Below are 13078 nucleotides of genomic sequence, written 5' to 3' on the forward strand. Positions count from 1 at the left end.
ACTCATTTAGCTTCTGTGGCCCTCGGATCCCTGCTGCAGATGCTGAATGAAGAGTCTCCTCCCGCCTTCCAATTCTTCCATTGTCGTTACTGACTGCTCCTACCCTCAAACTAAAACACCACTTGTCATTTGCCAAAGGCGCTCTGGGACCTTCCAAGCTGTGCTCTTAAATCAAGCTGACAAATGCAGAATCCGGTGGTGGCTTTTTTTCCTATGGCTCTACCCCCAAGTCAGCTTTCTGTATGGGACTAATAAGTGCAAGGTGTGCAACTCCAAGCCTAGGCTTCCAATCGCAGGCGGCTCTACCAGGCAGCTAATGCGGCCCAAGCTTCAGGACTCATCACTTGCCCTTTCCATGACCCCGGGGGCAGCCTGACCCTAGATAAATTCGCACGGTTGTTTTCGTGGCATCTGTAGAAATTAAGCTATTTCTGCATTGTTTTCCTTAAAGAGGATCACACCTCCAATTTGTGTAAGTTCCAGGTTCCAGGAAGGTGGACTCGTCCCTGGTCCCCGTGCACTTGGGTTTCCTCCTGCACCCAGGTGTGCACGAGTCTGTGAGGGGAAGCGGGGAGAGATGGCCAATGTCAGGTAAAGCGGCAAGGAGACTTCCATCTGGGGGTGTTTTGTCGTTTTCCGTTTACCCCGTACCTCCCCCCGCGTCCGCCAGCCCCCGGGGAGGCCGGTCCCCCCGCTGCCCCCGACGCCTGCTCCAGCAAGGCCCCGGCCCGGGTCTCGAGGCCCGGCCTCCGCGCGGCGCTCGGCCGGCGGCTCCCGTGGGGCGTCCTCCCCGTGCTCGCGAAGGGCCCGAGCCCGAGCCCGGCGGCCGCACTCGGAGCGCGCGACGCCGCCGACGGACAACCTGCGCGGCCCGCGGCCCGAGCCCGCTGAGCGGCTGCGCGGGCGGGCCGGGGCCGGGGCCGGGGCCGGGGGCGGGGGCGGGGAGGAGGCGCGCGGCGGGGGCAGCCCCGGGTCCTGTGCGCCGGCGAGAGCGCCCGGCGCCCCAGCTGCTGCGGTCGCACCACGAACTTAAAAGCCGCCCTCCGGCCCGGAGCGTGCCTTTCCCCGCCGCGCTCGCCTCCGCGGAGCTCCGGCTGCCGCCTGGCTCCGCGCCCGGCCCGGCCCGCTCCGGGGCCGCAGCGCCCCCTGCCTCCCGCCCGGCCCGAGCGGCCGCAGCCCCGCGCCCCGCGCTCCGCGCCCGCAGCCCCGCGCCCCTGCCCGGCTTCGCGAGCGGACGGCCGGCCCCGGCGGGCGGAGAAGAGCCCGCGGCAGGTAAGGCTGCCTCTGGCCACCTGCCCCCGGAGGGCGGGCGCCGGGACCGCCGAGTCCAGCGGGGCGACTGGGGCTGGGGCGGCCGCGAGCCCCGCGGAGGAGGGCGGCCCGGGGCGGACGAGCCCAGCGCGCGGCGGGCAGGCAGGCTGGCGGGCAGGCTGGCGGGCGGGCGGGCGCCGACGCGGAGGGCGCGCCCCGGAGCACGGACGGCCTGGGCACCCCGCGCTGGGGCCGGCAGCCCACCTGCCCACGTGCCCCCATCCCCGCAGCCCGGCCCGCAGCCCACCTGCCCACCTGCTCCCCTCCCCATTTCCCCCCTCCCCATCTCCCCCCTCCCCCTCCCCTCCCCGCCGCCGCCGCCGCCGCCGCCCGCGCCTCCTCCGCCGGAGCCTCCTGCGGCCACGACTCAGCAAAGTTTTCCTCCTGAGTCTCCCGGCAGCTTCCCCGGGCTCCTCGCTTCCCCACGGCGGCAGGTTCACGGCCGGCCCGGCGGCGGGGACCCTGGGCGAGGACCCGCGGACTGCGGCCGGGGGGGGTGGGGGCTCCGCCCGCTGCGAGCGCGTCCTGCGGGCCCGGGGGTCGCGGGGGGGAGGGCGTCCGCGGGCCCCGACGGCAGCTCGTCCTGCGCGGGAGAGGCCGGGACTTGCCCCGCCGGGCACCACCCCCCGCCCCCGGGCGGCCGGCGGCTCCCCGCCGGGCTGCCCTTGCCCGGGGACTCGGCTTCCGCCGCTCCCTGCCGGCGCGCAGGGCCCTGAGCGGAGGACACGCGCGCTGCGGCCCCGAGCTGGAAGCCCGGGGTTCGGAGCGGCCCGGCCCGGTGACCGGCGTCCGACCCCGGCCGGCCACCCTTTCGCCCTCTACCCCCGAGCGAGGCGCCCCCCCACCGCGGTCGGAGGCCCGGGCCCCTGCAGCCCCGAGTGTCGCCGCGGCTCCCCCGGGGGGCGGGGACGGGGGCGGGGGCGAGACCCCCTCCGGGGCCCGGGCGGCTGCCGCGTGGCCCAGGCGCGCGCTCAGGGCCGGGATCCGCGCGTGGAGGGGGGCGGGGCCGGAGCCGGTCCCCAACGCCCGACGCCCCGGCTCGCCCTGCCCCAGGCCGCACGTCGGGGCTGCGCGGGGCTGAGCCGGGGCTGCGCGGGGCGCAAGGGTGGTGGGCTGCGCGGGGCTGCAGGGGGCTGCGCGGGGATGCGGCCGGGGGGCTGCGCGGGGCGCAGGGGTGGGGGGGCTGTGCAGGGCTGCAGGAGGCTGCGCGGGGCCTGCGCGGGGCGCGGGGGGGGGCTGCGCGGGGCTGCGCGGGGGCTTTGGGGTGCGCCATGCCGGGCGGCGGGGGAACTAGAGAGGGCCGCGGCCGGGGGAAGAGAAGGTCCGGGAAACGCGGGCAGGGGGTGGGGGAGAGAACAGGGCCCCGGGTAGCGGCGACAGCGACTGGGCACCAAGGCACTGCCGGCGTCTAACCTGCGGGCGGCCCATTTGCGAGATGGAAGATCGGTGGCAGGGAAGGGGCGTGTGTGCAACGCTGTACCGCGTCCTAGGTGCTTTATGCACGGTCACCGTTAGTACTCCAAGGAGTACTCCACAACATGTCATTATTCTCCTTATTGTTTTAGATGAATAACTCAGAGACGCAGAGAGTTAGGAGTGGGTGGTGTCCCACTTTGGCTTTTGCAGTCCTGACAAATCATCATGCTGAAAAATGGAACGGCCGGTGGGGCACCTGGGTGGCAAAGAGGTTGAGCATCTGCCTTTGGCTCAGGTTATGATTCCAGCGTTCTCCAATCGAGTCCCGCATGGGGCCCTCTGCCTGTGTCTCTGCCTCTCTGTGTCTCTCATGAATAAATAAATAAATAAATAAAATCTTTAATAAATTGAATTGATGGTTAGGAGAGTAGGTAAAGCAGTTATTCTCATTGTAGAAATAATAATGAGGGACGCCTGGGAGGCTCAGCAGTTGACCATCTGCCTTCGGCTCAGGGTGTGACCCCCGGGGTCAAGGGATCGAGTCCCACATCGGGTTCCCTGCGAGGAGCCTGCTTCTCCCTCTGCCTGTGTCTCTGCCTATCTGTCTCTTGTGAATAAATAAAATCTTAAAAAAAAGAAGAATAGTGAGATATAAAGGTGTTAATTGATATGCCCAAATATAAACTGGTAAGGGGCAGAGCAGAGGCTGGAACTGTCTTACCTCACTGTGGTTCCCTCTTCAGGGACTTCAGGAGGATTTTTGTGAGCCCACTTACAGGGAGGACCTTTCTGAGATCACTTTGATATTGCATCTGTACATTATAATTTACCAGAGAAGAGCATCCAAGACTTTAAAATGGAATCCATGATTGAAGATTGGTACAGGCCACATCAAGTCTCTAGGCCCAGAATCATATACATGGGATATTAATAGTCTATATTTACACAGGTCATACTGTACTTTATAGGGATTTTTACTGGCTTTAATAATGTCTGTTAAGGAAAATTTTTTTAAAAATATTTTGTCAAATAGTAACCCAATGGCTGTATTGAAAAAATTTCCTGAGGTTGGTGGAATTCTCCTTAGCCTATCTATTGCCTTCGTGACCTGAAAACTTCATGTTTTGACACCACTGGTTCACATTTGTCAAAGTCTATTGCCCATCCATTTAGAAGAAGTAATGATGTGATTCCTTTTACCTTCCCACTGACTCTCTGAGAGGAGGAGATCGAGGAAAAGTATATGGCAGTACAAGATGTTTTGGAATTATCAGGAAACCGTAATCAATGCCAGCAGAAACTAAGGGTAAAAGGTAGAGAAATAATTATGTGGATTTTATTTTGCCTTCTTGCAGAATTGCCTTTAGAGGTAAATCTTAATGAGTTTGCTTTATATTTTTGCATGGAAAAATGCACAACGATAAATTGAATTTTTAATCTCTGCATCTGTGTAGGGCTGGTAAGGGTGGGAGTGAGAATTATTTTCTGTGGGTAGGAAAGTCAGAGGAAGCACATGTACCGTTTCCAATGACAGGCTAATAGATCAACCATAGGTTTGAACTTGAGTCATGGAGCTAAATTACTCTCATATCATTTATTTTCTAAAAGTAGGAAATACACTGTTTGGGGTTGGGGTTAAACTAAGGCAGGAAGTTTCAGGGTACCTCATTTTTATTCTTCACACTGTGTTCTCGTTCCATTACCTGGGCATTTGTTAACCATAAAGAGGTTTATCACAGACCCTGAAGATGTCTTCTGGAATTGGCAAGGATCTCTGTGGACCAGTGGTGTTTGTATACTGTTTGTACAGAGTTACTGGATTAAGTCATCCCCATTTTTATTAAGTATTTCAGTTTCAAGAGAAAAACATTTCAGTTGGTGCTGGTTTAATAAATATTTATTTGTCTTCAGATTGCTCGTTACAGCTTTGTTATTTTGAGAAAAACAAATGTGAACTTTACTGTTCTGTCTGGGAAGTATAATGGTGTATTGACATGTTCTTTGGGAAGCATTCTTGCCCATTAACAAATGATTTATTTAATGAATAAGAGTAACCATGGCTCTATTTTGAAAGTTTACTCTTTCCATAAATACCTGGAGCTATACAGATTACTCCAGTAAAATAGTATTTCAACACTCCGTAACATCTTCCTTGAAAGAAAAAAGAAATATCCACATTTGTGAAATAAATAGTAATAGCAATAATAATGATTGACCATGGGCAAAGCTTGTTAATCACATTTCTTCCTCCCACAAAATGGGCTAAAAAATACTCCACTAATCCAGGAAACCTTGGCCAAGATCCTTTTATTTTTATATCATTTTTATAATGGTTTCTATTTACATAGGTCATACTGTACCTTATAGGAATTATTGGTGGCTTTAATAATATCTGTAAAGGAAAAATTAAAAAAAAAGATTTGTATTTTGTCAAATAGTAACCCCATGACTGTATTGAGAAACTTTCCTGAGGTTGGTGGAGTTCTCCTTAGGCTATCTCTTGCCTTCGTGACCTGAACACTTACTTCATGTTTTGACATCATGCCTTTCAAGCTAATTCTTTGAGTTTCCAATAATTTGTTTTCTTCTTTACTTTTGTTGTTTATGATTCTTGACTAGATCATAAGAACCTTGAAGGAAGGAATTGGTCTTTAACTTTTTATACCTTTAGGTTAGTACCATGCTAAACATATTCTAGATGCTTAACATATACCAAAGTCTAATTCATTAACTAAACAATACAGTGAATATGAGTCACCTTATTGCCTATAAAAGGTCAGATTGAAGATCATTGGTATTATTCCTTACTTTTTCTGAGATTTTTAGAAAGGACAGTTTTCTCTTATAGTTGAGTTTTACCCTTTCATAGAAAAAGTGGTGAGATGTTGAGTGTTTTGTAATGCATAACATCCAGCACTGCTGTAATGATCATATGGAATAGCTACTTAAGAATATTTAGTAAAGTGTTGAATGCTACAAAAAGTTAGTTTCATTTTCAAATTTCTTGTGTTTTTTAGAAGGATCCAGTTAACGCATGAGAATCTCCATTCTCCTTAACTTTAAGTATCTAAATAATAATAAGAAAGGAGGATATAGCTAAGGTAAAATTCACTACAAACAGGAACTGCACTGATAAACAGCTGCAATGCCTTTGAAATGATTTTGAAATTTAATAATAATGAGATATACCTAAATGATTAGACTATTTTAAATTATTAAAAACAGAATAATAGGTACTTGAAGCTGGAATATGTAATGAAGTATACAATTCATATAAGTATGAATATAAGTATACTATTCATATAAGAATTTTAATTACCTTTAACCTATCTTCATTAGTATTTTTATTTCCATGTTAATAATATTTAAATGATTTCTAATAGTTGTAGACCAGGGCATCTTTAACAAATTGATTAATCTGGTGAATTTAGACACTTTGTTCATTTTTTTTTTTTAAAGATTTTATTTATTTATTCATGATAGACACACAGAGAGAAAGAGAGAGGCAGAGACACAGGCAGAAGGAGAAGCAGGCTCCATGCAGGGAGCCAGACGTGGGGCTCGATCCCAGGTCTCCAGGATCAGGCCCTGGGCTGAAGGTGGCGCTAAACCGCTGAGCCACCCAGGAATCCCCACTTTGCTCATTCTTTTGCAAAGTTCAAAAAGCTACAAGTATTACCCTTCTATAGAAATGTATAAAATAAACCGAGACTTAAGTGACCAAGTGTTCCTAGAAGAGTCCGCATCTATCTGAATTTATCATATTTTTAGAGATGTGGTGTCTTTCTCAGAAATTAGGAATAATTTACCTTATGTTCCGTTTTTCTTCTGTGAGTCACTTAACATTATAACTTCAACATTTTATATTTTTAAAACTGATGGTTAATAGTGTTTTCTATTAGTGGGTTTTACTAGCAAGTCACAGGGAAAAAATGGAAACATTTGCTATATTTTTCTAATTAAATAGAATTAAGCATTATTAAATGGTACTATTACTACTAAGAACACAGTCAATAAAATAAACAAAAATGTCTACATTACTGAGAGTCCTAAAAAGAAATACAGTATTCTTGCTTTCATGGAAAATAAGTTAAATGATGTAGGAATATGAAGGTGACAGTGTTAATCTACCATCTGTTAGATATCTGATTTATTTTTCCTATATATATTATGCATTTTACTAGGTCTCCTTTTCAGTTATCCTTTGTTTATCTTAGACAGCTTTTAAAAGATTTTGGTGTCATATTTGGTTCAGTAATGAGCCTGCATAACCTAATTACTGAGTTTTAAATATCAGTAGTTGCAAACATACTACATTAGTGAAGTTAGACTAATAAAATTGCTCAGTAGAGATCTTGTCTACAGTTGCCTTAGTGAAGAAGTAGTATAATCCATACATTTACTTTTTTTTTAAAGGATTTTATTTATTTATTTATTCATGAGAGACCTAGAGAGAGAGGCAGAGACACAGGCAGAGGGAGAAGCAGGCTCCCTTCAGGGAGCCCAATGTGGGATTCGATCCCAGGACCTGGGATCATGCATGACCCACGCCAAAGGCAGATGCTCAACCACTGAGCCACCCAGGCATCCTACTCCATATATTTATTATCAGCATGTATGACCCACTTAAAAATAAAGTCCAAAGTGCCCTCTTGAGTTGCTTAGTTTCAGGGAGCCTTTTTTCACATACTGTGTTGATAGTTGAACCCATGCCTGATGATATCATAATCTTGAATTGTATTTAAATAGTCTGATTTTCTTTGATAGAATGTATGAAATCAGTGAAATTCATACTCCCACTTTTTTGTTTTTTTTTTTATCCTTATCGTAAAGACCAGTCTGTGCCACATGAAATTCAGGTGTTCTTGGGTTTCGGTATTTATTATCATTGCTTTTGGACAAATGTTTGCACCTAATATCTGAATTTATTGTTCTCTGAAAGAGAGAAGTGTTTTCTAAAATGAATACCAGGGGATCCCTGGATGGCTCAGTGGTTTAGTGCCTGCCTTCGGCCCAGGGCGTGATCCTGGAGGCCCAGGATCGAGTCCCTCATCGGGCTCCCTGCATGGAGCCCGCTTCTCTCTCTGCCTCTCTCTCTCTCTGCCTCTCATGAATAAATAAATAAAATCTTTAAAGAAAAATAAAATGAATACCATTCTTCTTTGGAGACACTTGGAATTTTGAAATATAATACTTCATCTCAAAGATGGATATTTGGAGCTCTTAGAATTCTCAGTTTACTTGTAATGCTAAATATTGGGTCAGGAGAAATTAATACTAATTTGAGTTTTCTTGTTGAAATTGGACACATGGTTTTTTGGAGATCATTTATTTTTATAGTAATTATTTGCATCACAGTTATAGCTCCTGATCATTACTGAAAAACTAGAAAATATAGATAAGCATAGAGAAGTTTTAGTGAAACTTTTTTCATAAACCTACAAATGTTAATTCTTAGCTTAAATATGAAATTTATTGATTTATTTATTGAACATGAAATTTATTTGAAAAATAAATGCTATATGTGACACTTAGTGCCTAGGTCTTGTTTTCCATTCTCTAATAAAAGGAATTCTTGGGGGAAATGACTGATTCAAGAACTGGGGTAGGAAATCTATATCCTAAGCCTAGAGCTTCTTGTAGTGCCAAAAAATAGAGAAGTGCTTAACACACACATACACACACCACCACCATCACCACCACCACCACCACCACCACATGCATGCAATCATAGGATATGTCAGAGAGACAGAGGAGACAACTGAAAGAGCTCCCAGTGGCCAAAGCTGAAGTAGTTTGAGCAAAAAATAAAAAAAAGAATAAAGAAGGAAGGAAGGAAGGAAGGAAGGAAGGAAGGAAGGAAGGAAGGAAGGAAGGAAGGAAGGAAGGAAAAAGAAAGAAAGAAAGAAAGAAAGAAAGAGAAAGAAAGAAAGAAGAGAAAGAAGAGAAAGAAAAAGAAAGTAAGAAAAAGAAAGTTGTGTGAAGTATAACTCGAAATAGAAAATAAATATCCATGTTAATATAAATAAATGATTGAATACATTATAAATGGAGAAGAGACAAATCTTTCATGCAGAATTTTGAATGATTAATGTAAATACTCTGTTCTCAAAGAAGGGGAGCATAACTCCCTACTTCTGAAATGTATGCAGAGAATGGTCTCTTCCTCCAAACAGTACAGTATGGAAAGGAGGGAATTTTTTTTTTTTTTTAGGGGGTAAGCAAGCCTGACAAACGCTCTCTTAGCCAGGTGATCAAGGTCAGCCTCAGTCATAAAGCATGTTGATGGTGCGTACTCTTGATATGGCGGGATAAAAGGGAAACTTGTAATCTCTGTCCTGAAAACCCATAACCCCAACACAACCATGAGAAAAGCACCAGACAACTCCAACAGGGGGCCAGTCTACAATATAACTGATTGGTGCTCCTCAAAGCAGTGAAGATCATCGAAACCAAAGAAATTATGAGAAGCTGTCACAGGCAGGAGGAAGAAAGCCAAAGGGACAGGGACTAAATGTAATATGGTATCCTGGATGGGATCCATGAAAAGAAAAAGAACACTACGTAAACATTAAGGAAGTCAGAATGAACTACGGACTTTAGTCATGTAATATATCAGTATTGCTTCATTAATTATAACAAATGTCCATAAGATGTAAAAATAATAGGGGAAACCATTATAGGATGTGGGTTTAGGGAGACTCTGTGCTGTCTTCTCAATGTTTTTGTAAGTGTAAACTGTTTTAAAAATTATATTGGAAAAAAATTATGTTTGAAAGCATATAGAGTAAGCATGGTGAGAAACAGTTGAAGACGGGAACCATTCTCTGCCAGCTAGGCTGATGTCATTCCGTTAAATGCTTAGTGTCGTTGCCCAGGTCAGGATAGGACTGTTCTGACATATTTTTGATGCTAAATATTATAGATCTTTAGAAGTAAACACATAATTGGAATTAGTTGTTCTTCTCATACTTACTTTTTTGAAAGAAAATGTGGTTTTTGGATTACTAAACAACATCCAGATTACCGTTATTATAGGTTTCCATGCAAAGAAAGCTGTGTATTTGTCATGTCCTATGAATCAATCTTAAATATTAAAAGAGAGGGCAAATTTTTTTCTACTTCTGTCCTTACTGTTTTATTGATATTGACAAGATCCATCACCCGTGCCGGATGTCTTCAGTTCTAGATGATGCTTATGCTTCCAAAATTCTTGCCAGAATCATGCAAAGACTATTCTTTTTATCCCTCGTTGAATCTCAAGGATCTCTGCTGCAAAAAAAAAAAAAAAAGGATCTCTGCTGCATTAAGTATGTTAAATATTAGTCCCTATCAATCCTATATATGTAATACACGTATCATTACTACTTTGAAAATTCTAAATATACTTAGGAGGCCTCTTTGTTCCAAGAAAGCTCCCAGAGGCTGAGACTCCCCTGCATCCGAGCCAGTGTAGAGTACGGAGGATGCACAAGCTACTGTTTCCCTTTACGAGTCTGTGGGTTTTCACCGTGTGTGTTTCTCATGTTTCCCTCTCTATAAATCACATGTTATTCCTTCTCTTCCCTGTGTTCCAGATTGTTTCATATTTTTTAAAAATCCGAGTTTTACTCTCTTGGAGTAAGCTCTTCTTACAGTTGGACATGCCATACTACCTTTCTCATCTAAGCTTTTATACTGGCATCTAATTTTTTTTTAAGATTTTATTTATTTATTCATGAGACACACACACACACAGAGGGGGAGGGCAGAGACACAGGCCGAGGGAGAAGCAGGCCCCATGCAGAGAGCCCGATGTAGGACTCGATCCCGGGTCTCCAGGATCAGGCCCTGGGCCGAAGGTGGTGCTAAACCGCTGAGCCACCCGGGCTGCCCTGGTATCTAATTTTTGAGTGTTAACCTCGTATTTATAATTATCTAACAATTACCTGGCTCTGTGCTTCATAGTTAACTATAGTTCCTGCTGAATTTGTGTTCTACTGTGGCAATTGTTGAAAAGTTTAGCTATGCTTTTTTTTTTTTTTTTCTGTTTTTAGTTTGTATGAGTCATAGCATAAAAAATACATTTGAAGAACTTGTTCAGGAAAAGTCATGGAAACCAATCCCAGAATATGTGACCAAAGGCCCTCTTTTTTGGGTATGACCCCGCTGAATTTCCTGAAGTAAAGAAAGTATCTGAGAAAGACCCAGATCAATATGACTAATAGGTTCCGGGTTCTCACTAGAATCTTAGATTCAGGGTGTTCATTTTTGTTACACAAAAGAATACATCTTTTAAAAAAGAGAGATCCTGCTGATGGTAATTTAACCCAGTCAGAAAGAGGAATAGAGAAATCTAATACTCTGACCCAAATCTCAAAATGCGTGCCAGAGACTATCCTGTCACCTCCTTTTTTACTTCGGATCCATGTCATTGATGGCTTTTCAAGTCATTGATGGCTTGTGAATTATCAGTAGAGTACATTTTTAAAAGTCTTTGTAAATGAAAATAATCACCTAAAATCTTACCAATTTTGAAATTTGACTCTGTCAGATGACAAAATCCATACGTGGTGCAATTGTATACTTACTAGTTCAATCATTGACGTGCATACGGATTCAGAATCCACTCTGTTGGCCCCACTTGCGTCGGTCTCGTAGTTTCATGTATTTCCCTTATTGTAATTGAATTAGTGTGTCACAGGTTGCTCTCCTGGCTGGACGGTAGGCAGTTAAAGCCAGACAATTCTGTCTGCAGAGGTATCTGTGTGATGAAATCACGTAAGATGTTATTTATAATATTAAAATGGGAAGTTAATACAAATCAACTTTTGAAGTTAAGACTTTTATCACCTGTAAAGTAGCTGTTCAAAAGCATTTGTGCTGGATACACAGATGAGAGAATAACATTTCACTTCACAGAGCCGTGGGGATTGTTGTCTTAAACTGCACTGTGATGAGGTTTGGCAGAGAATGTTCATTGTTCAGGTTTTAAAAAGGGCAAGTTTTTGGCAGGAGTAGCTTGCATAGAAAAGAAATGCTCTGCGTACACATGTGCACTTAATAAACCCTTCAGAGAGCTTGGGCTGAGATGTTATGGATTCCTCACTCCACCCTACCCCCCGTCTCTGGATGTTGACTGTTTAGGAACCTTGTGCTGTGTTACTATCATATAGGCCTTTTCAGATTCCAAGAAACGGTACTTTGGGCTCACATTTCAAAAATTTTTAGAATATAGTGAGTAGTCATTTCATATCCTGTGCACTTTCACTTGAAATTTATTAAAAATAACAATTGCATTCAGATCTACTTTTCCCTAATATTTATCAGTCACACAACCATCATCTCTGTGATAGCCAGCGATCATCCTTTCTATATATTTGTGACCTTTGGTTATTTCTGATAATCAGAAATGATGGTGTAGAATTTCCTTTTCTTCCTTTAATTTATTGCTTACAAGCCATGTTGAAAATGTTGTGCTTTAAGTAGATAATGTATCAGGACAAGCAAAACTGAAAAGTCTTGTAAATTCCCCAAATCAATAAGCAGGCCAAGCCAGCATCAACCTCATGGGCCTGTGTTCTCTGTACTCCTTCCTCATGGGGCTTTGCACTGATTTCTCCTTCCACTTGAAACGATTTTGCCTTTTACTGCCACCACTTCTCCGGGCCCCTTGCTGTTGCCCATTCTCCCTGCACCTTCACATGTGTCCCCTAAATCTTGCCTGAAAAAGTGCTTTACGCTCAAATTCCACCTTATTCCATCCTTAAGATCTTTTCCAGTTCCCAGTAACTATCACCCTCTCTCTTACTTCTAGGATCACAAGACTAAGTTTCTCAAGGATAAGGATCGAATGGTTGTTTCTGAGACATCATATGTTTCAGGTTCCCACGGCATATCACCAAGTCTTGTGTATGACAAGTGTACCATCTCTAATACTTGAATTGAAATTATTCCATTCAGAGGGCGCCTGGGTGGCTCAGCGGTTGAGCACCTGCCCTGGGCCCAGGGTGTGATCCTGGGGTCCCCGGATCTAGTCCCATGTTGGGCTCCCTGCGTGGAGCCTGCTTCTCCCTCTGCCTGTGTCCCTGCCTCTCTCTCTGCCTCTCATGAATAAATAAATTTAAGAAAAAAAGAAAGAAGTTATTCCATTTGGAATCTTTTGCCTCTGTTTTTTCCTGCTCACTGCTCTAGATATGTAATTCATCATAAAATTCCTTTCACGTGTACATTCTTTCATCACAAAGGTTATTTCACATGTATCCATGTTACTTTTGAGTCTTCCTACGTCTCCATCCCATTCCATCTTCTGCAAAGTATTTGTCCAGCGCTTGTACTGGGCACTGTGAGAGTCGCTGATGAAAGACAGATG

At 45.3% G+C, this 13078-nt stretch overlaps 1 protein-coding gene across 4 annotated transcripts in view; it reads left to right on the forward strand.

Moving 5' to 3' along the window:
- Positions 1-361: 361 nt before the first annotated feature.
- Positions 362-13078, forward strand: part of SEMA3D (semaphorin 3D) — a 210745-nt gene continuing 198028 nt past the window's right edge. For 2 of the 4 annotated variants that reach the window (XM_072791321.1, XM_072791320.1), the window contains exon 1: positions 1142-1272. The gene's annotated coding sequence lies outside the window, so the exon portion shown is untranslated. Of the gene's footprint in view, positions 473-1141; positions 1273-13078 lie in introns of those variants that run through there. The other 2 variants (XM_072791319.1, XM_072791316.1) reach the window with 2 other exon arrangements.

This window comes from Canis lupus, chromosome 21 (genome assembly GCF_048164855.1).
Source record: "Canis lupus baileyi chromosome 21, mCanLup2.hap1, whole genome shotgun sequence".
Taxonomy (NCBI): domain Eukaryota; kingdom Metazoa; phylum Chordata; class Mammalia; order Carnivora; family Canidae; genus Canis; species Canis lupus.